At 39.7% G+C, this 27,355-nt stretch overlaps 1 protein-coding gene across 2 annotated transcripts in view; it reads left to right on the top strand.

Annotated features, from left to right (window-relative positions):
• LOC6614274 (neuroligin-3) overlaps positions 1 to 27,355 on the top strand; it is a 69,906-nt gene that overhangs the window by 3,772 nt on the left and 38,779 nt on the right. Inside the window, exon 1 of one of the 2 annotated variants that reach the window (XM_032722184.1) lies at positions 13,715 to 13,745. The exons of the other annotated variant lie outside the window; for it this stretch is intronic. The gene's annotated coding sequence lies outside the window, so the exon portion shown is untranslated. Of the gene's footprint in view, positions 1 to 13,714; positions 13,746 to 27,355 lie in introns of those variants that run through there. 2 annotated transcript variants of the gene reach the window in all.

Here is a 27,355-nt window from a genome sequence, read left to right as displayed (position 1 = left end):
ACTCCAGAGTTTCCTTTTTCATCTCAGCGTGGGCATAATTAAACAAGGCACACGTTGTCTAGCAGAAATGTAAAGTTTGATGAAATCGACTCTGGTTCTTTCCGGGCATTCATTATATTGTTTTGTTTTGCTTTGGTTTCCTTTCATTTTCTTGACGAGGGCAATTAGCAAAGTTTTCCAGCGAAGGCAAGCAAGTGAAGCACACTTTGGCGAGGGGCTCCTGTCGCATGCATAGTTTTTCGAGGAGCAGGACGATCCACCATGTAATTGAATATTAATCATACGCCACCCACGCCCATAACTCACAGAAGGGGCGTGGCATTTGCATGGCAGGCTGGACAGGTGAACGAGAGACCCTGCCGTGAATCGATTGCATTCACTGAGGGCAAAATAAAAAAATACCGTGTATGCCAGCAACATTTAATTATGCAACAACAATGACAACAAGGACTCCCCCATCCTGACCGGAACCGAAAAGTCCACCTACGATAACTTCTGCCGGGCACCTGGCATCGCATGCAGGGCCATAAATAAATTTGCTCATATTTCAGCACATGAACAATAATTAAATTCGTTTATATGGCACATGGGGTCGGCTAACTGTTTGGAGCCCCCTTTCCCACCTTCTTTTTTCCCGTTTTCCCACATTTTACCCGTTTTTTAACCCACCTTGGCCATCATCTTTGCAGTTTTTTGTGCTGACTGCTGACATCCATAATGGAATGAATGCTGATGCTGCTGCCCAATTAATTGTTTTTACTGCCCGTTCTGGGTTGAATTTATTCTGCAGTTATTACACCCAGCGATTGGCAGACTAGCAAAGAGCCATGTGGGTGCAAATAAATCCCAAGTTTATGAGGACGTACACCAGCTGCAATTAAACCGAATTCCCTTTTTTTTCAATTGATAAAATCGAAAATTAATTAAGGATTTATTTTGGCCTCTTTCTGGTGGCTCCTCTTAATGGCCATACGTTTGTTTGATGACTTTGAATATTTAATGTTTTTTCCACGAATAAAATTCAACAAATGGATTACCAAAGAGTTACTTGTGCTCACGCATGTATCGATCGCCTTTATGGATTGCGTGTTTCTAGAGTTTTTGTTGCGAAATCTATCTTATGTGGCTTTTTTTTACTTTAATAATTAAGGCCGCTTAACATGGCTTTACATCCAATTATCATTAAAACTTTACATTAAACGGGGCAATTGAAACCTTTGTTGCAATTATATCTTTCCATTTATGATCCCACAGCATTCCTTTGACCTTTTTATTTTCCCATTTCGTGGACCAAGGCGAATATAAATTGTATTGCGGCGCAATTAAATGAGCAATTCTGTTTTCCCTGAAACATATGTGATAAATGTATCTGTGGCGGGACTTTCAATTATAATTAAAAAAGCACATCTATACAGAAACATATTAAAAAAGCGCAGCAGAAGATCTGACAAATATTGATTTAAATGTGAGAGGCAAATTTAATTTGCATACATTAAGAATCTGCCACATCAGCCCTCTGCGTTGGTAAGTTTTAAATTTCTGTCAAGTTGTCGAGGGAATAATCATCGCCCAAGGCACTCGTTAAGCGCCAGGAAAGTGAAGCTTTTTGTCAAATCCGCCGAAGGACCATAAAATATCAATGCCCCCGTTCTGCCAGCTCCAATTTAAGTCATTGCGTGTCGTGAACTGCCTTCAAGGACTTTCTCGATTTACACTGCAAAAATGTACTTTTTTGTAACAAGCAGAAGATATAAATGTGAAAAACAAAACAAAAGCCGTTTATTTGAAGCTGTCAAGAATGTTTCAACTTCATTATTAAGAGACGATTAAGTAAACACATCTGTAAGACATTCTTTCACGAGTGTAACCCATTTTTTTTCGCTCAATTACAGAGTCACACCTTTCCAAAATACATTCCGAAAGGCGTTTTTGTTCCAGACATGCCAGTAAACTCTTTCTCCATGATTTGCTGGCAATTTCTGAGATCGCCTGCTATGAAATAAGCTACGCAATGAGCACACATTTTGCCTGGGGTAACCCCTTTTCCCATTTCCCATAGCTTTCTCGGCTTTCCGTGTCATAAATGTTTTAACAGAGTGCCATTTTGAGACGAAGTGTCACTTGTCTAAAGACAACAGCATCACGCTCGTGTGAGTTCTTTTTGCGAATGAAAACCCCCCTCATCACAAGCCGAAATTTGTTATTTTCTCACTGGCTTCTACTTAGAGAATTTTAATTTCGAAATGCCTGCCAGAATGGCGAGGGTAACTTTGGTATTTACGTTGAGGTTTTAAGTGACACGACGACGAGTTAATATCATAAAAATATGAAAATTGTGTCAGACACAGGCAAAGTCTTTGGCGTAATTTTGGAAGAGGAGAGAAGCTCAAAGTGATGTCTTATACATATGTTTACAGGCATATCTCAACTCACTTAGGCAACTTTTTGATGTAATTCTCAGGATAGGAAATACTCGAGTAATTACGTAAAATTGCACGACAACTTGGTCTATATTCTTTTCTGTGGGAAAATCAATTCCCCTCAGAGCAAGATATAAATTAACCCACAAAATCCCAGATAAATATCTATTAGCCAAGCCGAAGAAGGCAGTGAAATCTTGCTCGTGCCACGCAGCGTAAGACATAAACCTCTCACGCTGCCCACACCCATGACTTTCATTAGAGCCAGAATTGTTTTTCCTACTTGGCCTGACTTATTTATGGCGCCGAAGGAGGAACGGTTTCCCTTTTGTTTCACTTGCTGGGCGATAATAAAAACGATGACGAGTATGATATGCATGTGTGGCAGCCTGGTCGGACAATGAAACAGTCCAAGATAAATGGCCCCAATCTGGAATGCACAGAGAACTTAGAACCGCAAGTTTCACAATCTTTCTGAGTAAAAACTTTCTATTGCAAGAAATATGCATATAAAAATCCTTTATAAATGCAATTAATTCATTTAATAGTTTGTTAGTATATATAACAAACTGATAAAATATAATATAACCTACAAATTTTTAATAATGGCACAATAATATATTATATTCTGAACTGCTTTATCACGTACTTGAATTTCGCATTCAGCTTTCTGTTTGTGTGTGCCCACCGAAATGGAATCGCAGGCAGGCCAATATCAAATCATCCAGTAAAACGGAGTACAATGCCGGCGCACTTGATTTATGTTTATTATGTTGCCCTGCCAATATTATGGGCCAGGATCCGGACCACCCCTGTCCCGAACTTGTTTATTACAAGACAATGGCGTTGACAACGGAAAGAAACAAAACAGAGGGCACAAGAAATATGGTGGCTGAGGAAAAAACACCGCGACTGGAAATTAATATTTCATTCGCCGGCTCTGTTAATAGTTAACTACTTATTTTCGTGGCACACAGTGCTGTATTTAATCATTCATTCGTTCGCTTTCCGTATTCAAGAGGCATTCACATCGCAGCAAGGGAACCTTCAAATGGGATCCATTATGAGTCTGATGCGCAGGACTTGATTAATTGAAAATAAACCCGGTCCTAGACACTCAGTTTCGGCAACAAAGCAGCAGAGTCATCAACTGAATGGGAAAAATTGAAAAACAAAACGGCGAGGAAAGCGGGAAAAATCAGAAAAATACGGAACCGACTACGGAGACTATTAATGCCCATTTCAGTGCAATGCCAAACAATGCGAATGCACATGAAGGGAAATGAAATTTTTGTGGTGCATCATCCGGCGACAATGACATTGGCAGAACAAAACCAGCGACTCGCTGTGTGTGCAGCAATAATTTTTAATCCGCCATTGTTGCACACGAATCTCCATAATTACTGCAAAAACTTTTCTGTTTCCAGAGCACTCTTTTTGGGCGCCTGCTAACCTTGAAATCACTGCACAACGAAGTTAAGGCTCCTTTGCTGAGTGGGAGTCGGCGTGCAACGCGTCGTATGCGTGATTTTTATGCAAATAACCAACAATACGCAAACAAAGTCCAATGGCACAGCGTTGCTCCATTTTACGGCTTCGAAAGGAAAGCGTCGGCGAGCGTTGGAGTGTGAAAATGCAAGCTTTAAATAAATTAAACGTAATGCGAGCAGTGTGTGTATGAACTGGTTTCTGGGTTGGTTTGTTAGTTGGTTGGCTGACTCCGAAGGGTAATTTTTTCATTGGCTGCATGAATAGCATAATTTTTCCAAAAAAATGGGTCAAATTCAATGGGAAATGACTATAAAAAGAGTGCAATTGTGAGAAAATTTATGTCAACATTTTGAGTAACTCAAAAACAAAATAAATAAAATATGTTAAGTTACATATTTGCTTATACTACTCATATTGCATCTGCAGAATTCTTGATTTTTTTGCACGGTAATTTTTTTGTTTCGAACACTAAGAGGAGTAATTATCATTTTGCCCTTTCCAACACAACCACAACCAATTTTAAAGGGACACTCCTTCTGCATCCATTTTCTTTTGCCAAACCTTGACTCGCTGACTGATTGTCTCATTGTGACCAGAACACACACCCAACTGGCTGACTGACAGACATGTGATGTTCATTGTCAAAAATGCATCACAGCATCAACAGCCAGCCGAGAACTGTGCTAATTTGTTTTTGCACTTGGTGTCGTGTTTGCTTTATGTGTGTTTTTTTTATGCCATGGCCAGCTGGCCAAAACAAAAAGCAGTGGGAAAAAGGTTGCAGAAAGACGGGGAAAAGCGGCAGACAGACAGCATGTCAATCAAGCCCACGCTTTGGCTGAAAGAAAAAACCCCGAAAAGGAAAAAAACGAGGAGGCGACAGAGGAAACGCCAGCAGTGCAACAAAGTGTCTTCATTTTCCAGCCAGCAACTGCGATGCTGAGGAAAAGCCGGGTTACTCGGGGACCCTCCGGCTGTCCTTTGGATGTAACTGCTGCACCAAGTTATGAAAACAAAATTAATGTCAGGCGCTGTGGGTCAGGTTGGTTTGCACACCCCGCTTAACACGTTCTGCGTACGCTCAAAGGGCTTTTGGTACAGAGTAAAATAGCAATGCATGATCTCATATCCAGAAAATTATTTAAAAATCTTAATAAATTTGAAATATCTTTAAACTAGTAAGAGTGTGATATCTCTAAGGAACTCCTCTAATTGATTATTGTTATAATTTAACTAAAGTCCTGAACAATTATATATATATATTGTTTTCGTATAATTACAATCACTAAAACGTGTCGCATTTTTATAGTGTGAGTAACAGCTTTAGGTCATCAAGCGAGTTTAGTTTTCGCCCTTCCATTCACTTTTTGCACTGCCTGTGCCGCCTTTTCTGGCGACCTTGTTAATGACAAACAATATACATAGTTTGTGCGATGCTTTTTCATCTGACAAATGACCGCTTGGAGGCTTGAGTAGATGTCTCTCAGCAAATTCACAGCATCAGGCGTCTGTCAGCAGCAGGGCTGATTTTTCCGAGACCCTAAATAAATTCTCCTCGTGTAACTTCCTATGTTGTCTGGGCCGGTCATTTTATGTGCGCAATAAAAAAGAAGCCGTTTCACGGGGTTCTTTCATAGAGCAGGCAGCATAACTGGGCTGACTTTATACACAAACTGCGTGTACAGAGGAAGGAAAATCTCTAGAAAAACATAATGAGGACTAACAACTAAGTGAAAAGCACACCAGCTTTTCAAAAACGTAAGGAAATTATTCTAGAAGGTTAAAATTAATTTTTTTCATTTCAAAATATATTAAATAATGGAATTTTTTTAAAAGCAGTAAATTGTTCGTTTTATAATATTTTTTTTTTTAATAGTCCCAAGGAAATGTTAAATTATCTTTTCCAGTCTACAAAGCTGTACGCTCGTTCCTAACCCCATTGCCTAGATTTCTGGCCAAAGGAAATGTCAACAGCAACAACAACTTGCCTTTCGACTCATTTTTATGACCCGAATTATGCAAAATTTGTTCCGTCTTTTTATTGGCGTAGCAAAAATGTTTTTAATACGCAATGGTCTGGAACCAGAGTGATAAGCCTAAATTGCAGGCAGACCTAAGCAGACAACTGCGAGGAGTTATAGGGACACATATATACATTTTTTTATTTAACAGTTTATTTTGCAGCCCAGGCTGTTGAGCTTTATTTCTATTTGGGGCCAGGCCGAAAATTTCCCATAAAATATGGGTCAGTCCGTTGTTGATTGAGTTCTGAATGTGGCTCAGTTACTGGTCAGTTGAACAGTCTGGCATGTGAATTAAGTTGTGAGCGGAGGAGAAAATAGAAAGATAATACAAACAAAAAAGAAAATGGAAAAAAGTGAAGGAGTAAAAGTGAAAATTATATAAACATGAGATTGGGGGTTGTGTTTACTTGGCACGTGTTTGGGGCAATCTGTTGTTTTAGCTCTTAGCATTAGAGCAAAACTACTAAAGTTGTACGATATGGTGAGAGTTAAATAGTCTATCCGCCGCTGCAAAACAATGAAATGAGAAATTGAATATAAATTACACCATTTTATAATTTGAAAAATATATTAAGACCGTGTTTGAACATACTATTTATGTATTTGATCTCCCAAGGTGAAGTTCAATCGAAAAAAACGAACAACAACCATTCAACAACCTTCAACAGCATTTGAATATTAACCTCTATTAGATGTGAGTATCATCATTGATAGAAACCATCATAACAGCTTATTTCTAAGAACAGTTAAGGGCTTTTTAAGGACATCAAAATGCATCAATTTAACCATTTAGTTGCAAGCTCGGAAAACTGAAATTCAAGCGGCACGGAGACAACAAATGCAATTAAATTCTGCATACAAATAGTCACACACAGTAAGAAAACTGAGAGTCTCGGTTGGAGGCTGCGTAATTTCATTGCATTCAATTACATGCTGGCAACAATAAAATCCTTGAACTGCCGGCCCACATCCTCCACTTTCCTAAACCACTTGGGCTGACCCACTTGAGCGACCCAGTACTTGAAAATGAGTCTCCAAGGAGCGCGGCACATTTCTTCCTTTTTCTTCCATTGTCCTTGATGCTGTGCGCCATTTTATAATAATTGCAAGCATGGGAAGCAGGACGAAGGGAGGACGGGCTAAAGGAACCGCCTAAAAACAAATTGTACGCGACCCTCAACAACAATATATTTTAAGTCCGCACACGCCCACCCTTAGAATTATGCGCCTTTTCGTATTTTTGCTCTGGGGGTTGCTAGATTTCCTAAAAGTTGGTGTGTATCTTCCCTGTGTGAAAGTAAAAAAAATCAATGGCTTTAAAACCTTTTCCGTAGAGGTTTATTTTACTAAGAAATTAAAACAATTTGTTACCCCTCTAATAATATTATTTTATAATCATATTTATAATAATTTCGTCTACCTAACACACTGATTAAATAGCTGTACAGAAAATTCGCAATTTCGCAATGAAACGCATTATAAGCTCTACCAACTTTTAACAGTAACTGAAAGTTAACATTTCTCATGTTACTTTGAGGGCAAATAAAATCTTATCACTTTAAGCCCAAATTTGTCCCACTTAAAATAATATTTAACGTCAATTTGGACACAAAAATTATTTAGTTGGCCAGGTCAGGGTTGGATTTGGACAATTGATAGCCAAGCGAAATTGAATTCACAAATTGAATTTCGGCTAAATGGCAAGCAATCAATAATAATCGAGTTTCAGTTGAATGACACTGATTATAAATGAGAGCTGCATTGCGTGATACAAAATTGTTTATTTCTAGATCGCATTACTCAAAGGATGTGTGAGAAAGCGCAGTGAGCACCCGTTAAAAAAAAAAAAACAATCAAAGAGAAACAGACCACTATCAATATGGTTTTGATTCGTGCCACTTGTACGGTTTGTTCGTTCTGGGAGAGCCACCAGATAACAATCAACGGCAAAGCCAGCACTCAAGCCACATCCACCACTCAGTAGTCCACAGAAACAATTCGCCCCGGAAATCCCCTTCGATCCCCGGGCGGGGCTTTGTTGGTTAGCACATGTAAAATGCCAAAAACTTTGAAAAGGAGCCAAAGCGATAGACATCAATTTGAAAAATGGGCCAAAAGAGCAGGAGCAACGAAAAACAAACACGGCGAAAAATGGGCTACCGAAAAGCAGGCGTAGAACATGAGGAATGGGTTTGTTTTAGGATTTCGATTTGGAAACATCCTATTTTTGCACCTAGGATTGTCTATGCGTACAGGAATATTTTTAAAGCAGTTTTTCTTACTTTATATGAAAACCTTTTAAGACTTTAGTCACCCGCCTTGTGAATTAATATTTTGTACTACCTTACTTTATTATTATCATTGTGAATTAATGGTTCTTAGTATATAGTTATGACTTTCAGTCGGTCCCCATAAAATGTGTTGTTATATTGGAAACACTTAAAGAACTGTCCTCTCACGTAAACAGCCATCCCAGGACTCTTGAAGCCAGACGGCGACCTATGTATACTCAACGTTACTTTTGTGCTGGAAATTTGAGAAGTATAAATTTTGACAGCCAGCTCACACGGACAGACACACGAGATTGCCCTGACCAGCAGGAAGCGAGCAATAAAAAATGTTACATGGATGGCAGGAAGAGCAAACTAACGGACACTTACTGGCACCCACACAGAGACACACTCACACACACTCAGACGATGGCTGAGCCATAACAAATGCTTGGCCATACGTCACTCATACGCCAGGTAGCCTGGCAGGATACGATGCAGGTGGTAGTAAGTCTTAAGCTGCTGTACACAACAAAAATAGGAAATAGAAGGATTTCACTTTTTTTTTATAAGAAACCATATTAAATTTTTTTTTTTTCAGATTTTAACAAATCTTTTAGTTCGTGCTAGTACACTTAATCATTCAAAAATAAACATTTGTAAATAATTCTAAGTTAGCTTCAATTATTATTATTTTAATTGTACTCAAATCTGGTCAAACCCTACTTAAAAATCAATCTAATTGCTATCAATCGGTTCCCAAACCGTTTCATGTGCATTTGTGAGCTGCGTCATGCGTACTCAAAACGAGTGCCCTTCGCCAAACAGGCGGTGCCAAAGTGCTGGCTAGCTGGGCGAAATTTAATAAAAACAAATTGATTGCTTCGGAGGATTTGCGTGCATGCTGAAAGGCAAAGGTAAACACCATCCGCACCCGCATCCGCATTCGCCTCTATTCGGCTTACCCCACCTTTATGTTAAGTGGCACCTGACAGATTGTCAGCAGCGGCGAGGGCGACAAACTAACGCTGCGAGCTGACTTTCTGGAAGGCTGGAGGAGGGTATCTACCTCAAGCACGTCGGTCGATCAATATTTGGCCAGCGGCGAGGATTTATGCCAGCTCATTTGACTGCGTGCCTGCCATACAGTCCTAGTGTTTCCGACTTGACAACTTGATTTGGATGCGAGAAGCCAATGCCCAAGGCCTGGTCTATTCCCTGCCACACACATGCCGTGAAGTCCTGGCATAAATTCCAAAAGTAGAAAACATAGTTTGTTGCTCATTTGATGTGCGCTCACGCATGATTCCATCGGACTTTCCGGCTGTGTTTCAAGGCGATTTATGTGAAGGACAGCAGAAGTTTACTTTCGCATTTTGGCAAGGGGCATAAAACACATTAAAGTCCCTTTTACGACCGCCATAAAAGTCAAGTCAATTCGCCTGCTTGACCCTCGAACAGCACAGCACAGAAATATTGTACTAAAAAGGTGAACATTAAAAAATCATGAAATCATGAAATCTCTACGAGCTGAGCACAGTGAACTGAAATCTCTTTCAGGCTTGAAGAAAATCCAGACAAAATTTTAAGCCCTTACCGAAAATCTCCTCGAAATAGATGAGAAACCCCTCTGAGTAATATCCGATTCCATATTTCATTGCCTTCATTTGTCTTTAGGCTTCAGCAGCAATCAGCCTGATGCACCGAAACAAAAAAATATGTTTAGAAAAATCATTTAAGTAAGAATTACATAATACGACAAGCCCGCTTTTGGTAATCAACGCAATGCAAATAACTATAGAAATGGCTTGAGTATTTTAATTTTCTAATTACTTGGGAAATTTCTTTTTAGTGCAGCGAATCATACTGATTCTTCGTCACGACTTTCTGCTCAACCCAAGCTAAATCCCCCATCACAGCACGAATTATTTGGAATCCCTGCCACACGCACACTGTTAAAACCTTAGACAGCTATCAGAAAACAATACAAATCCATGGCGTACAAATATAAACATTATTTAAATGTTTCCCAAAAATATGCTACAGCAAAAACAAAAAATCCGAGCAATATGAAGGAAGGGGAATACAAATGTAAGGGCGGCAGCAGTAAAAAGTGGGACACAAAGGGGCCAACGGCGAAAGGCGAAAACAAAAATCAAATAAATGGCAATTTAATACACTCAACATGCCATTGGAAAGCACCAACGATTGCTGTTTTTGTGTTGAAATTGTTATTGAAGCAACATAAATTTGCCGCACGAGTCGTGTGGCTCAGTTATTTGAATATGGCCGCACAACAAAGGAATCTCCCCCATACATGGGATGTGGCGGATTTGCCAAAAGGGTTTTACACCGAAATCAACCAAAATTAAATAAAACTCGAACTGGAATTGTTTGCCGTCCGCCGCACTGCACTGTATCTGCGAATGCGTAGTCCAATTTATTTTGTAAGCCGCCGAGAATGAAATAAAAAATCTGTTGACCAGCCGTCATTGCAAATGCGATAACGGCTAACAGCCATGCCGGATGCGACTGCGAAGAACACGCAGGACACACAGGACACCCTCAGCCAGCACATTTTGTTCGGCATACTTTTGGGCGCGCCGTAATTTGCTTTATTTAATTTTGGCCAGTCGTAAATCTGAGCAATCAGCGTCGGAAGACAAACAGGCCCTGCACAATCAATTAGCATCAATTAAGGTGCTCAATGAGGCAGAGGACGTGGATCCCAGATGCGGGCGATATATCCACGCCCACACGCCCCCGACTCGATTGCAATTCCAAGTTCTTGTTGCATTGTCCGTCATGCAAATGATAACTAATTAAATGCGGATGCGAAAACTGCCGTTTGTGCTGGCGGACGTCCGATGACGACGATGCCGTTTGCTCTGTCGCCTGCAAAGTTGTTCGAGCGTTGTGTCAACTTCTTGCACAGATAATGAGTTAATGAGTTTGTCAAAGTTGCTGCAGCACAAGATGGCCAAGTAGAGGGGCCTCTTAGCAGCAACCAGATACCAAGCAGGCGGTGAATGCAAAACTCCAACAGGATCTCCTATGTTTGCAGTGTGAACTTGGCAAAGGATGCCATGAGCGCGTTGTTTGCCAGAAGGACATTTCGTAACTCTTGGTGCCATATCCCATTAATTAACAGTGGGCTTTTAGTATCGCTCAACTTTAATAATAAGGATAGCCTAGTAAAGTCATGAAGAAGAATCTTGTTAGAGTTGCGCTCCTAACAACAGGCACGGCGACACACAAAGTTGTTCATCTCTTGAAAATATGTTGAAAACTGTGCAACAATACCATCTTTAGTAAGAATGTTTAGCATATCCATACGCATAATAGCAATTAAGGGTTTAATCCCTATTTAGCACTGGATGATTAAGTCATATTATATTAAAGCACAAGCTGTAATATTGAAGAATATGAAGTCATAAAAATACAAACAATCAATAACTATGGCATTCGCGCAACGAAATGAAACGAATGAAATTTATTGAGCCTTGGGCATACGAAAACGGGCCAGGGACTCGATATATATACATGCGAATATAGAAATATATATTTCAAGGCACAACTTCAATTGTGCCAATAATTTTAGAAATTTATGGCTCAACTTCTTGATTTCGCATTGAAATTTTACGCACTACTTGCTGCAGCCGGAAACTTTGACAATAAGCAGCAAAGCCAAAAGCGTCGAATCCAAAGCCGAGGCACACATAAAACAAAGCAAACGACCAGGCAAACAGTGGGTCACACATTTTATGAGCCAACTCTGAACGGAGGGCTCTTAAACCGCAACAAAGTTGTATGTGTTTCGAGTGAAATCCCGCTCGCCGGCATACTAATCCGACCCACTTTCCACCCTATGGCATTAAATCGGGCGCTTCAGCTTTTATGTGAATACTTTTCACAAATTTATTTATACAACTCGTTTCGTTGCCTGCTTAGGGATATTTAATGGCACAACACTAGTGCTCGAACTGTATATTAATTAAGACATTTTCCCAAAAGCAGTCAACATTTGCAATGCAAATATATTGGAATTGCTTTTATGAATACCTACTATCTACCCGTTCATCAATAAGTCACAGTAATAAATACGATTTCCATTGATTTAATTTCGTGGCTGGTCAATAGTTTTAGTCGTGTATTAGTCTTAGTGGATATTAACAAGGTCAGATTAAGAGAAATGACACTTGTCCAATAAAACAACTAGCAGTTTGTCCTGCACGTTATAATTTTAATTAAAATGATCTGAATTGCTGCAAAAATATTTCATGGTTGGTAATTTTATCTCAAGCTAAAATTCAGGAAATAGTGGTTTTACTTATCTTAAAGAGGTTTAACTATGGCTAAAAATGGATACAATTTCCATTTAATATCCTCAATAATTATACTAATATACAAGAAATTAAATATATAATATAACTTAAAAACTAATTATTTAAAATTAAACCTTCTTAACGTCTAAATTATGAGAACAAACAATTGGAAAGCAAAGGTTTTCTTTTATAAAATCTAACAATAGAAACCAAAGTAAGATACTCATAGATTGATTGGAATTTTATAACACGAATAGAATTTCTGACTTATGATTCCGTATCAACGGTCATGGTGTTATGTGCAATTAAAAAGGAATGAATTTCTGCGGGTTCGCTTAGAGTTGACACTGGATGACTTGAGGACAGCCAAACATTTCAATTTCATGCGCTCATGTTATGGACGCTTAATGAAGCCGCAAGCATTTCAACTTCCCAACCGCAGAAGTCACAAGCCAAGCCCTTTTCACTGCCCCTTTCTCCGCCAGATGGCAGTTTATTAGCCAATTTAAGACAAAAGCTGCGACAGGCCACTCCAAACCATCCTGGGTCCTTCACTCTTTGCCTGTGGTGCGTTTTATGTGCTGCGATGAATTCTGGCGGCGTTTTTGTCGGGCTGCCATTCATTTAATGACTCAAGCACACACACATATATACAGAAAATGCCTCGGGGCCACGCCCCCTGCAAAAGTGCAACTGTTTAAGTTTCAAGGCTCCCCACCTCCAGTCGAAACTGTGACAAGTGTTTGACTTTGTCTTTAGTTTTCCGCCCGCTTTCCACAGACTTTTCCGCCGGCTTAGTAAGTGGCACTTTCTCGCTCTGGCATAACGTTAATTATACGACTCGTTGACCGTGCTATTGAGCTCAGTTTTTGGCTTGAAATGTATAAAACTTTGTCATACTTACCACTCTCCCTGCCCCCCAGGGGGCATTTCCTTGACTTTTCCTCGGGTTTCTCAAGCAGTGTTGGGGGCTGCCAACTGTCACTTAAGTGTAGTTAGAGCTCTTACGAAATATCTAATTCTAACTAAATCCCATTTTGAACTGAACTTCCAGCTTTTTTGTATATTATATACATCTGATAGAGAAGCTACTTTTCATATGTAATTTATGACAGTTGCTTACTATGTCAAGGCAGCACTTGTAACAACAGCTTTTTGCTTCTTCTTTTAGGTATGTGGAGATTGGTGAATTGAATGTGCAGCAAAACGGCAAAGGTAAAATATTAATTGAATTACTTCCAACTTGGCCACAAAGCCACATTACCACAGTAAGGCCAAATATTTGACAGATGCAGCTGCTGGAGTAGATTCAGCACACAGCCGCAAGGACTCTGTGCTGCTGGTCCTGATGCCGATGCCAAAATGCAAATCAGACAAACGCATTTCATGCATGCCTGGCACTTTGGCCCACCGTCAGCAGCAGTGAAAGCTGCCTAAGTGGAAATTACAAGGCGGAGTCTAGCTGATAATGCTGAATGCCAAGCCACAGCCAGACAAAAGCGCTTCCTGAGTGCGGTTAACTTGGCAGAATTTTCCCAGCATCCGCTGCCTATTATTATACGCATCTATACTTTTCCATTACGGCTGTTCAAGATGCGGCCCAGCTCTTCAGCCTGAGAGCTAGCAAAGTGCCAAAGCAGGACTCCATTTCGGCTTCAAGGAAGCTCTCTAAATAAATCCTTAGCGTTGACGTACAGTGGGCGAATTAAAAAAAGAGTATTGCCAACCCAAGGGCTAAAAAGTATTGTTATAAACTGCTTAAAAGACTAAGACTTACATTTTCAATGATGATGTCATTTTTGCCAAATATAAATATATACTTTGTTGTACATGTTGAGTTTATCTTAACTGAAACTGGTGGAATTGGAAACAATAATCTAAATAGGTAAGGGACTTTATTAATGTTTCTATGCCGATTCGATTAAGAATTTAATTAAGAAAGCAAATATGCATTAAGCATAAATGAATTTTCCTATGTTTCCGGATACCCTGCGCATAGATCCCAGGACCTACACTTTTCCCACTTTGCGAGTATTCCGCAGACACTGCCATTCTATCATTTATTATTGAATAATGGAGTAAATGAAGAAACTTGTTCGCCTGGGCAAAGCCCATGTGTGCGAGCCACCTAAATTTATAATGCATTGCGGCTGCTCCTGCAGCTGTTGCGGTTAATGAGACTGCCAACCAGTGGTTGACCTACCAATATCCCACTACACATATCCTTTCGCACGTGGCAACCACGTGGGTTCCGGTATAGATTGTTTTAGTTCCTTTTCATTAGACTGCATAATCACCACCAGACGCCAGGCATTGTGTGCTACTATACGTACATATTTGCCTTTGTAATATTTCATTTTGCCAGCAAGACTCTTTAACTATTTATGGGCCCGAGCTACACACAATCGCACTTCGACTCTTTGCCGAAAGGAAACTTGCAATTTTGGCCAAATAATTGAATATTTAAGTTGCATCCAGACCGGAGGATATGTATACATAACAATCAGCTAATATTTATTGGTATCTAACGGATACATGCCTCTGTAATCACAAGATAAAGCGGACACTACTACATGTTTTCTTTGCGCATGTTATTTTAATGAACTGAATGCGGTGTGTTTATTTTGAGAGCCTCACTAAGGCATTTGTGGAATGGCATTAATATAAATTGGCTATCTAAAACGTCTTTTCGCACTTGAAAGTACAGAGACAGAGCCTGTCCCAATTTGCCATCAATGTGTCAAGTTGAATTTGAAAGCTTCTTAAAAACTTGAACTCATAAAACTGTGTCCCACAAAATATGATACAAAAGTTAAACACACATGCCCGCCGAAACAAAGACCTTTCGCACACACACATGGGAAGACCAAAAATTATAAAATGTCCTGGGGAGAAGAAAACATTCAAATCGTTGCGAAAATCAGGCCAAGCTTGTGCTTTTTGTCATGGGTGGAGGAAACTTGGATACGGATACGGATTGGGGTTTCTGGTTCGCCGCAGCCACTGTGCGGGAATATCTATGCCACTCCCCACATTTTTGTTTATTTTCCAGGTCTTTGGGGAGGCATAAATAATAAGCAGCTGCAATTGCCATCGGAAAAGCTGAATTTTGCCGTGGCTGCGTTAAATATTTATCCTTTTTGCTGGCTGATTCAGTGCGTACCACATATAATAGCCACACTCTCGGTGCTGACATCACCGGCGTTTCCAGTTAGTTGATTGGAAGGCTGAGTGGACTGGACTTTTATACACAGGCAACTAATTGGGCTAACTGTCTGACATAATCAGATTATTCCCATTGGGCGGGCATATATTCAACTTTTTTTACGGACCATCCCACATTTAAGTAGATATAATTTCGTGATTGCATGTATATAATTTTTAAAAGTGCTTAAGCAAGAACTGAAAAAGGGAAAAATCTGTATTGAATTTAATATTTCTTATTTTAACCAATATATGCATTACTTTTAAATAAATTGTACCTCACAGGTAACAGATTTAAGAAAAAGGATGTTGTTCTTTGCCATTTTTGTGTACATGTGCCCCCTAAAGTTTCGATATTGCTTAATTTATTTCTGTGTAACCTCAGGGCCCTGGAAATGCTAGGAGGTATCCTGTCAGTGTGCGTGCCTCACATGCAAATGCCATTAGGGTTTCTTGCCGGAGGCGTGTCTGCGCCTTAATTATGCTGCAAGCTTGCCACACTCGATACTGCTGGTGTGGACTAAAAACCAGTGGATAGTAGCATTTATAAGCATGTGGTCTGCCCACAATTAGCAAAAGTTGCTGCAGGTGTTTCATGCACAAGTTGCCCCGGGTGCAGAGAGCTTTCCCTTCGTGCAGCTCCTTCGATTCTACCCCAATATTCCTTCTGGCTGCGGTTTTATCTGTATTTCATCGCAACCCCTCCCTCTACAAGACTTGACACATAATGAAACTTGATTTAGCTGACAGCAAAAAGTCACGTACAATGGTGCGTATTAGTAATCTTGTGTTGACTTTGTTAGCAAGCACTTGAGCATGTCGCAACGGAAAAAGTTCCCTCCGTCGAATATATATCTATACATCCATACATAGTGGAATACAAAGAATGGACGAATATTGTGGAAACACATAAGTGTCAGCGCGCCGGTTTGTGCATCCTAATTGGGTTAGTGCATAGTTTCATAAACTTGACCAACTTGATTGGCAAAAGGTTGCTCGTACTAAAATGTGCCACTTCCGGTACCTTGGCTTTAAAATGGAAAATACCGCATTCGCAGAAGTTGTACTTTATGTTAAGTCGGAGTTGCGTTAGATATCGTTAGGGATTCAAAATGATCTTGACAACATAAAAAATACTTCAAATTAAACTATGTTAAGTTTTGGAATGGGATCTTTAGCAAGTTAATAGCTCAGTATAAAAACACTGTGGAGAACTTTACTAGCATAGCGGGAAACAGGCCATATCTTCTGAATAACTGAGGCCATAGAGCTATATGTTGTTGAATATGCTTTCTCAAATTCGATGATTAATGTAACAGAAAAAAAGATAACGCAAAAAATAAAATTTAATTTATTTCTTATTCTTTTTGGTGTTTTTTTTTAACATGTCTAACTATTTTTCTCTAACTCTCAGGTCTTGATATTAGAAACTTGTGAATAAGGTGTTGAGGCTGTCACATACTTTTTTTACTCGTTAAGATGTGTTTTTATTTATAAAAAATATGTATTGTAACATGGGTATCGGTATGTAATTCCATTTGGTCCTTTTGTTACATTTATGAGTCAATATACATTTCGAGATAACCTTTTAAAATCCAAAAAAATAATAATACTTTGACTTTACCAAAAATGTATAGCTATATCAAAATATAATTTTGATTTAATGCTCGGCTTACACATTTAATTAAGAGATGCTATTGTTCTGGTCGTAGGTGTACAGACATTTCTCTGCTCACCACTGCACAGTGGTTCACATTGTATGGGGAAAGCGGACAAAAATACTTTTAGTTGAGGTAGACACTTGAAACTTAGCATTTTTTATTTTTGTAGCAAAATTATATGAAAAAATCATACGGATTGGACCACTATATAATATAGCTGTCATATGAACGATCAGTTTGAAATTAAGTGTTAGTATGGAAAACTTTTTTGTTTTCAATATTTTGCAACGAAAACTTAAGAATTTAGTATACATATCCAGGGAGAGCTTAGCGACAATTGTAAGCTATATCATATATCTGCTATAGGAGCAATCAGTCGTAAATCGTGATACTTATATATTAGTTATTCAAAATTCCAAAAAATATATAATACTTTTATATGTATGTGCATATGTATGGCCTATGGGGGGACTGTGCTCTAGGTAGAAAGACCAATTGCATGTGGCCTGGCATTTTGTCGGCACTTGTTGTCTGGCGTAATTACTACACGCATTCAAGAAAAATTTGACAGCCTACCCACTTGGCTAATAGAATTAGACCATAAACCGCTTTATTGTCTGCAGTAATAGGAGTGTATACGTTACACAACAAAGCATTTTTATGACAGCTCGCCGATTTGCTCGCCCTGGAAATTGGCGAAAAACTTCGAGCCTGAAAGTAACCTCATTAAATTCAACGCCTCCCTTTTGCATACGTATGTATGTGTGTATTTGGGCAGGACCAGCGGGGCGTGGCTAGGCTGGTCAAGCCATAAAAAAATGGAACTCATTTCGGAAAGGCAAATGGCGAGCTCGCTTGACGCACTGCAGGTGCGGCACATTACACGAGGGGATTTCGCCAGTCGTTTTGTTGAAAGTCACTCTTTATGATTGTTAGGCTGCCTATGCTTGGGTGGACAAAAAAGACAAGGAGTATGCTAGGGTATGTTTGGAATATTATAATATAGAATAGAAACATTAAAAATGTTACTTAATTAAGAACTTTTATCGGACTAAACTTTGTTTTACAAACAGTTGATATTTAAAAATATCCTACAAAGCCAATAATAACAAATTAAGCAAATTAGTTTATTGTTTTACAATTTACTTTCAGCCCTATTTTTTGTTAAACAAGAAATTGTTTGGCAAAATGAGATCACCTTTTATGCTTTCAAAACATGACAAGCCTTTAAATAAATATAAGAAAATCTTGCATTCAAAAGTTATTATATTCGAATGAAAGCAGCGAAAAATAGTGCTGACATAGCGTTAGGGAATCTCTACATACCTTTAGCCTTAATAGATTTTACTTCGTTATGCAAGCCCCTACGAGAGAACAGGAACCAACATTAGAAAAAAAAGAAAACAGGCAGAACAGAGGAAAAACACCCAATATACAAAGGCAAAAATGAAACTGGCAAGAAAAAACAACTTGGGAAACCAAAAAAAGGAAGAAAAAAAAAACAGAAAAACAAAACAGAGGCAAGCAAAAAAATTCCATGTTCCCAGCTAACTAAGACCTTGGCCCAAGGGAATTAAACAGAAGAGGCTGGCATAGCCAGAAAACCTGATTAAAACCAGAAGCTGGCTTGTAATTATCGGAAAAACTGCAACGTGAATTCCAGAGCTAGCTTGCATAGTTGAGCTTTAAGATGAAAAACAAGCAAAATCAGACAGAACAAATGCAATTCGTGAAACAAGCCTCATTAGAGTTTTTTCAAGAAATTATGTATGAAATTATAGAAATATAAAATAAGTAATCCAAGCAACATGCTTGAATAGCAATTTATCTTGCCTTAATTTTGCATCAATTTGAAAAAGGACTTTCTTTCACTTTATTCGCGAAACGAGTGTGTTTGAGGGGCGGTTTTTTTTACCATGTTTCAGGTTTCACCAACACTCATACACAACTCGAATCTAGAGCGTGAAAAATCAGCGACACTTGTGCTCCCGTTGGCTTGTTAGGCATCAGCATCTGTTGCCGTGGAATGTTGGTAGCGCCCCAGGAAACGGCCCCCAGGCCCAGTCAACGGATCTCCAGCCACATATCCCTATTTTTTGCTGCAATGATGGCTGTTGGCAGTGGGTGGGGCCAGTGGGATGGGCGGGATAGGTGGCTGGGTAGCTGCGCTAACAAGATTCGACATTTGAACGAGAGTAATCCATCAGCTAACGTTGAGTACGAAAATGGATTAAGAAGAAATGTGTGTGTATAGTATGCGGAGGCGAAGGTTTCAGTTTCATATCGGGCCACGGGTTTTTCCTCCTATTTTTAAATCGCTTTTAATGTGCGGCATTTGGTCTCGTTTTTCTTCGCTTATCCAGCCGCTAGGATGTGCTTCATTTTTCACAATGGAATAAAAGTTCAATTATTTGATTTGACATGCCCTGCCAGTAACTGGCATCAAAGACGACGGCTGCGAGCATCAGATTTACTCGCACACAAACAATCGCAAGACCGACTGCCACAACATATTTTATATCGAACATGACTTTGACTGCACCATTGAAGTGTAATTTATTAACTTCCCCGAAGCGAAATCAGTTTTTGCGTTTGTCGAGCTCTGAAAACAGTCGATCGATAAACCATTCCTTGTCAATGCTTCAAATCAAGGTGAGGAGGGCGAAACCCCGGCTTGGATATTAACATTGTCAGTGGCCCTATGTACAGCGTATCAGTTCGACATTTTCCATTATGGTACTTATAAAACATGGTACTATTTTTTTACGTGGTATATAGTGCTCACTTAAAAAAAAGAAGAAGTGGTTGCAACTTGAACATTGAGGATAGAAATATATTCTTTTAGTGTGGAAGGAATATAGCTTATGTTGCCATTTTCTTTGGTGGTAAAAATTTTGATTAGCCCCAGCAAATTAAGGTGAAATACCCAAATCCTGATATCTTTCCCATTGCTACCCTCATGGCCTGTGAGCTGTGTATTTGATGGCTTCGGTTTACGTTTGCGATAAAGACGAACCCATAAACAACACACTCAGCTGGTTGATGGTCCGTGGGCGCCGATGGTGTACATCCACCTTTTCGTTCCATGGCCTCGGCAACAAATTTTAATGAGCGGGCAGAGCCCATCTGCAGGTTCATTTTTGGGATCAGCCCGCAGTCAAATAAAATGCTTCTGCCTACGGTTTGGTAACCCGAAACAGAAACTGTTAGGTTTTATTTGTTTTGTGGGCGATAAGTGGTTGACAATGTCGATTTTGCTTTGCATTGAGTAAGCCAAAAGCACCAAACTAAGTGTAAGGTTGACTGGCTGATTGGAAAAATGACTTTCCCAAGGGCATAGTGGCCAGATTTGAGTTAAAGTAAATTTACATCTTTCTTTGAGGAGAAGGAAATATGTTTTGTGAAATTCTTTATTAATTAAATTATTATATTATATTTTCATTTTGATATGTTGCTCTGCCAAGCAAAAACAAATTTAAAAGTCGCTCATATATAAGAATTCAATGGTTTGCCTGTCGAAATCCATTCGATTCTCATCCATTTTCAAGTCAAAGGCCTCTACCAAATAGCACAGCCAATCGAAATTCCAAGTGTGAGAACCAATTTGCGACTATTAAACGGGGTCCAGAAACACAAGGAGCCGTGTATGCCAAAAGGATCGGATCGAAAAGGAAAGAATGAAAGCCGTGCGGAGCAGTCTGCTGTGCAATGCATTTTGTGTTGGTGGTGGATTCGGATACAGACGGGATTTGAATGGCAGCAAAGCCAAAACGAGCAGTCAAGTGGGTGTGTTTTACACTGAAAAGTAGGGGGGTTAAAAAGTAATTCTTAGTCTTAAATCCTAATATTATAAATGGTGTATCATTTATATAAAAAAAAACACAGCTTAGCATTTGGGGTTTCGCTATTTATATTGATATTATTTGTATTTTTAATTTCGGATTCCAATATCCTTTTTCGTGTGCATCTGTGTGTGAAAGCCAATCTCGGGAAAGGCGACAGGCAGAGCTAGCTGAGCTACGAATACAAATTGCAGTACTTGTATCAAGATACATTCGAAGAACGGGCGAGCCACTGAAGCAGAAAGTTTGAATGGCTAAGGGGGTAAGTGGAGAAAGGCAGTCTGGAAATATTTGCATAGGTGACTACCCCCTTCCTTCCATTACGCTTTCTGGCCCCCTTTTCCCTGTATGCTCGCATATTGATATGGCCTTTTTTTTCGCCTTTTTTCGACCCTAAATGCCGGGCTGAGGGCTTAAAGGCAATCAAAATCCATGCTCGCAGATGCGTTGCCTAAATAGTTAAACGCGAAATCCCCGCGTGGAATTGAGCCAAGATTTGGCTAGTGGGTGAGTGACTAGTTACACTTTGACGTTTGTTTGACTTTGCTGCTTGCCATAACCCAGCTCCTTTAAACTTGTGTGACTTTCAGCGAAGTTTTTAGGGGCGAAAAGCCATTGACAAGACCTAAGTCATGTTTATGTTTGTTATGCCAACATTCTAGACCTTGAAGGGAAAATATAATTCCTAAAAATACCTAATAATGGAAAACTTTTAAAATGAGTAATGAAAAAAATTATATCTAAAATGATATTTTGTATCGTAGGTCTAGAAGTAGTTCAAATCTTTTACATCATTTGTACAAATAATTTCATAGCAAATAAATACAAATTAAATGAGATTCAAGTCAGTACTTCATAGCTCTCACTGCAAAGGGTATTTCTGCCTTCGTTTAAGATTCGCTGATGAGAATCACATCAACACGTTCACATTAACAAGCACACACCCTGAAGTTTAGCCAGGAGGTCACAGATTGCGTATACGCCACGTCTTACGCTTGCCTGCCACCTGCTCGCTTGTTAGGCGAAAACTGTTTGCTGGCTGTGGAAACTAATTCAAATATGCACAACTTGCCAAAATACTTAAAAGCAACACATGTGGGCTCGAGACGCAGAATGAGGCACTCTGCGGCATGCAGAAAATGTTGGTAAACGCCGCTTTTGCAGTTTTTTGTAATTTTCCACTCAACAGATTTCTCGGCTCCCTTTGTTACCTTCCATTCTGTATGCCGTTTACAAAAAGTTGAGGGAACCGGCAAAATGGGTGTCTTAAATGCTAGAAGCTGGCTGCCTTTACAACAAATAGTTTATTTATGCGCTTATTCTTCGTTATATATGCACGAGCCTTTTGTGTTGTGTTGAGAATTAATTTAAATTTTTTTCTTGGTTTCTGCTTAGTTGCAGCCAGGAGTGCAAAATTATATGGACAAAGCAGCAGTGTTGGGTATGAATATATTTTTGCATACCAGAAAATGGATGTGCTTCAGCCATGAAGATTTTAATGGACCCTAAATCCTAGATAAGGAGCTCGTTCTGCAACAGATATTCTGGGATGGAAATGGATTTTGAAAATGGTTACGTTTTCATTTTGATCGCTTAAAAACGGTTGTTATGTAAAGCATCGAATAGACTGCTCGCCCTTCCAGGTTTCCCTTAGGTAAACCACGTCCGCTGTTTTTGCTAAAGTTTTTAACTAATTTCCTTGTTTTCGTATTGGGGAGTCGAGTAAACCATGCCAAATAGAAGCGCTGAAACTGGCAGAACAAACTATCGATAAACTTTTCTCTGCCTCCAGTGCCGCAACAGAGATCAATTAAAAAGATTTGTTTCCAGCTTGAATTTTGTTTTCAACACAGAAATGGCATGCATTGTTTTCTGGAAGAGATTCTCCAGTTTTAAAGCCACCTGCTACGCGATAATTTAATTGAATGAGCCAACGGAGCAGGAAGAGTAATTAAAGTCTCCGTTCGGGATGGGCAGGGCGTTCAAATTAAGCCGAAACAATTTCGGATGCCTTTGTTTATGCCATCGTTTGGGCCAAAAGCTAGAGCGGCCAGGAACGCGGCAGTAGGCCACTTGACGCCTAATGACCAATTTAATGGGAAGGCGGAAAGCTCCATGGCGCTTTGTGTCCAGAGAACATTTGCAAATGAAATGGCCTGAACAATGGCAGGAAATTCGAGGAGGGTGACTGGCGGCGAGAGAAGTTCGACTGCCTGCCGATTACCTGTTCGGGGTTGTTAATTAAGTTTAGGCAGCCTAAATGTTATGGCAAAGTTTTCTATTACCGAGTTGAGTCGGGAAGAGAGGCGAGCACACGTCCCTTAATGAGTCACGTAGGCGTATGAGTAACGCAGTCAAACAGGTGAATTTACGGGACAGACGACGTGACACACTGAGTCCACCACTCAGACAATGGGCGTATGCGTATTGCACAGGATAATCACCTTTCCATAATTATGGCCTAGATCTGGGGCGTGAATACTTCTTTCAGCTATTAACCGTCCTCGGACATGCTGTGCGACTGAAATATGCATAAAACTCAATCGGGGAATTGAAAAAGTCCCTCCGAAATATTCCATCTAACAAATTTTCAAGCCAAAAGTTACCGAACCGAGGCTTAGCATATAATACCATCCGTAACCCAGGAGCCACCCCACATATCTCTGTAATTCGAGACTTTTTCTTGCTGGTGCTCACAACTTTCACTGCTTGAAAGTTTTCGCACATGAGCTTCAAATTGCGCGTATCCCCCCCAGGGGAAAATGCCAAAATGGTGGGGCCAGGATGTAGGACCCGAACTGAAATCGAAAATTGTTTGCCAAGCGAAGCGCTTAGCTAAATGTCTTCCGTGCCAGTTCTCCATTGGGAGGATGTCGATTGTTGTACAAGCCAGCGGAGGAGGAGACGTGTAACTGAATAAGGAGGAGCTAGAACGCAGGATAGGGGGACCGTTTTCGAGTGGAGCAGGTGCACTCCTGGCCCACACATTAAAACGAACGACATGTGCAAACATGGGAGTCCCACACGGGGAGAAATAAAAATTCGATTCTACTGGCATAGATATCTGCAATAATTTTTTATTTGAAGAATTCTTCGCGAATTTCATTTTTAATGGGGCTTACTATTGCAATTTATTCTTTAATTGCGAATCGAGACATTTCTTATTAAAAACTTAATTGCCCAAGATTGAATACCAGTCGTTACAATACTAGTTCAAAACAACAACTTGGGAGCTTAATTTCATTTAGCCATTTGATTTAGATATTTACAATTTGCTCTGTAATGTTTAAAAAATCCAAATTTTTAAACATACTCATTTCTTAGACTTCGCAATATTTTGTCAGTGCACCACGGACCACTTGGAAAATCCGAGCTCCCATGCCATATTGCTGTATTTACATGCAGACAATATGAAGCAGTCGTATATGTTATAACATCCGCAAATTGTTGAAGATAACAATTATTGTGCATTGAAAGCTGGGGAGCGATGCGCAGGACGAGGGGCTAGAAGCAGTGGAGCAGTAGCAGCCGGAAATGACAGTTTACGGAAACACACAAAGCCAATAAGGACTCCAGTACCGAGGACCAGGACGGACACAAAAGCCAAGCCCAAATAGCCTGGAGATGTGCCATTAGGTCGGCCACCACCCCCCAGAGCCCCACAATTCCACCCACTTTGTGGTTAAGCTGATTTTTTGCTCGTGTGCTGTAAATTTTGCAACTTGTCTGGGGATAACCATTTCACCTTTACATCTGCTGCTGCTTCTGCTGTCTCCCCAGGTGTTGCTCATTAGTGTAACAGGCTTTCCTATGCGGTAAGATTGAGATTGTTCAGATTGAAATATTACTGCCCAAGAATCTGGCTGATGGCATGAGGTGGAATCTCATTAGGACGAGATTCGATAGTTGTTTCTTAACAGGCATTTTCTGCTGTGAAATTATCATGACAGCTGAACAGACCATACATGGATAATCAAATTTAAATTGAAGATTATTTATATTTATATATCAATACTGACTAGAGGGAGTAGGTTCGAGATCATAAGATTATCATTCACATACAAAGGACATTTCTTTACTTTCTTTTGTTAATGCGTATAAACAGCGTCTTGGTTTCAGAAAAAATCTTTTCCATTAATATGTTTACTTTTTAGCAGACTTTTTGGCACAACCTAATTGATGTTCATTGTCTGGTCAGAAATGAAGCTCTTATCCCTGAATATTTTTCCCATCAATGCTTTGTTAAAAGGTCAATTACGGTTTGTTATGTAACTCTATCCAGCGTTGACATTGCATTATTTGAACCGGACGATTTGCCCTTGCATATTTATAAGGCGTAGCGAAACAAGCAAATGTATTAACTAAGTGGGCAAAAACAAAGCCCAAAGCGAAACAAAATGGCGCGGAATGCTCCTATGAAAGTTCACACACACAGGCACACAAAAAGCCCAAAGGACTAAGGACCCGTTGTCATATCGCGCCAGCAACGCCCTCATTGAGTAAACATTGAGTCAACACTTCCGCTGAGATAACATCAACATGGCGCCAACATTATGGAAGGGCCGAAAGCGATGGCCAAATAGATATTCCATTGCAGATAACATGAGCCAAAAGACAAAAGCGAGGACAACGCAAGGGAAGAGCGAAGCTGGGGAAACCAGAGCGCTTAGCTCTTGGCCAGCGATTTTTACCCAATAAATTATTTTATCTGCCATTTTGGCCAAACAAAACAAATACTCAGAATGAAGGCCTACAGTCACACGGCATAAAAAGGAATTAGGAACGCATTGAGAGACACGAAAAAGAAACACAGAACGACGGCGGCAGTTTATGAAAACGTCATTAAAATACCCCAAAGAGCATCTACTTCCATGCCACAACTAGTAAAAGTAATCCCGAGCAAAGCCAAGGACGCTGCTTTGTCGTGGGTAAAAATTAATTAAGACTAACGTGCTCAGCCGGGATGAATATTTAGGGCTTGTGTCCTTTGGCGTGTGCGGTGCAGATTGATTTTCATTCGGAAGTGTTGCCTTAAGTGTGACGGAGCGGCAGGCTGATAAGGATTCGAAATGTTGGCTATAAATTGGGATTTCAAAGTAATGATTTCTCTATAGTAGTTTGGCTTTACAAACTCTAAACACTAGATATGTTTATAAGCTTAAATCATATAGAAAACTAGATTTTTAAACCCTTGTATTATTTTATTTATATGGCAAAATTGTACTGTTTTTTTTTTGAGTAATTTGCTGTTTATTTAGTTGTAGTTCTTATATGTGATAAAATATTCTTACAGGTACGCAATCTCTCATCCCTTTGCGTGATAACTTTTAGCTTTCCGCTTTCTCCACTTCTTGACTTTGCCAACTCTGCCTGCCTCGCTCTCTACCCTCATTATTTGGTCTGGCTTGGCTTACGGGGCGTATGCGCAATGTCTTCGCTTGCCTATGTACGTCGCCTGCGTCATTGTCGTCAATTATTTCTGCATGTATGTTGCTACGTAATGGTGTAATGTTGCTTTAATATCATTATTTCGTCATTTGCTGTTGGTGACCCCCCAAGGCAAAATTATTTCATGCGACGCCGACTAACGAATTCAATTTGCGAGTTTCTGGCAGGGCCGAAAAACACAGAAATGATTGGAAAGAGAGAGGCAGGAATCCCTTGGTATCGTATTATTTGCCAATATTAAATGATAATTTATTTCCAACTGCGCCGAAAATTTGCCTTCGAAATTTGTTACCCGCGAGCGCTTTATTTATGTCATGTATGGGAAGAGAATTGTAAAATCCGAGGAAAATTAATTTCCCATGCATTTGCCGGGCCCAATTGTGCGAAAAATTTATTGCTGTAGCTAATGTTTGGCCCAAGGATAAATACATGTGTATCTCATTCGGAGAATTCCTAACGTCGAACATTGCATAATTTAAACATTTTCTGATTAAAATTTTAAAATAGAAAAGCTACCATTCTTATTACACATTTTCTTACTCGCCATGAACGTTGACTATTGGAATAAGTAAATTATTCACTAAAAACAAGAATTAAGGTACCTTGAAGTTAACCGGATAAAAAGCATGAAAGTCGCACCATTTTCGTGGGCATAACTACAATTTTCCAT

The sequence above is a fragment of the Drosophila sechellia genome, chromosome 3R (assembly GCF_004382195.2).
Source record: "Drosophila sechellia strain sech25 chromosome 3R, ASM438219v1, whole genome shotgun sequence".
Classification (NCBI taxonomy): domain Eukaryota; kingdom Metazoa; phylum Arthropoda; class Insecta; order Diptera; family Drosophilidae; genus Drosophila; species Drosophila sechellia.
This window is presented reverse-complemented; position numbering and strand designations above follow the sequence as displayed.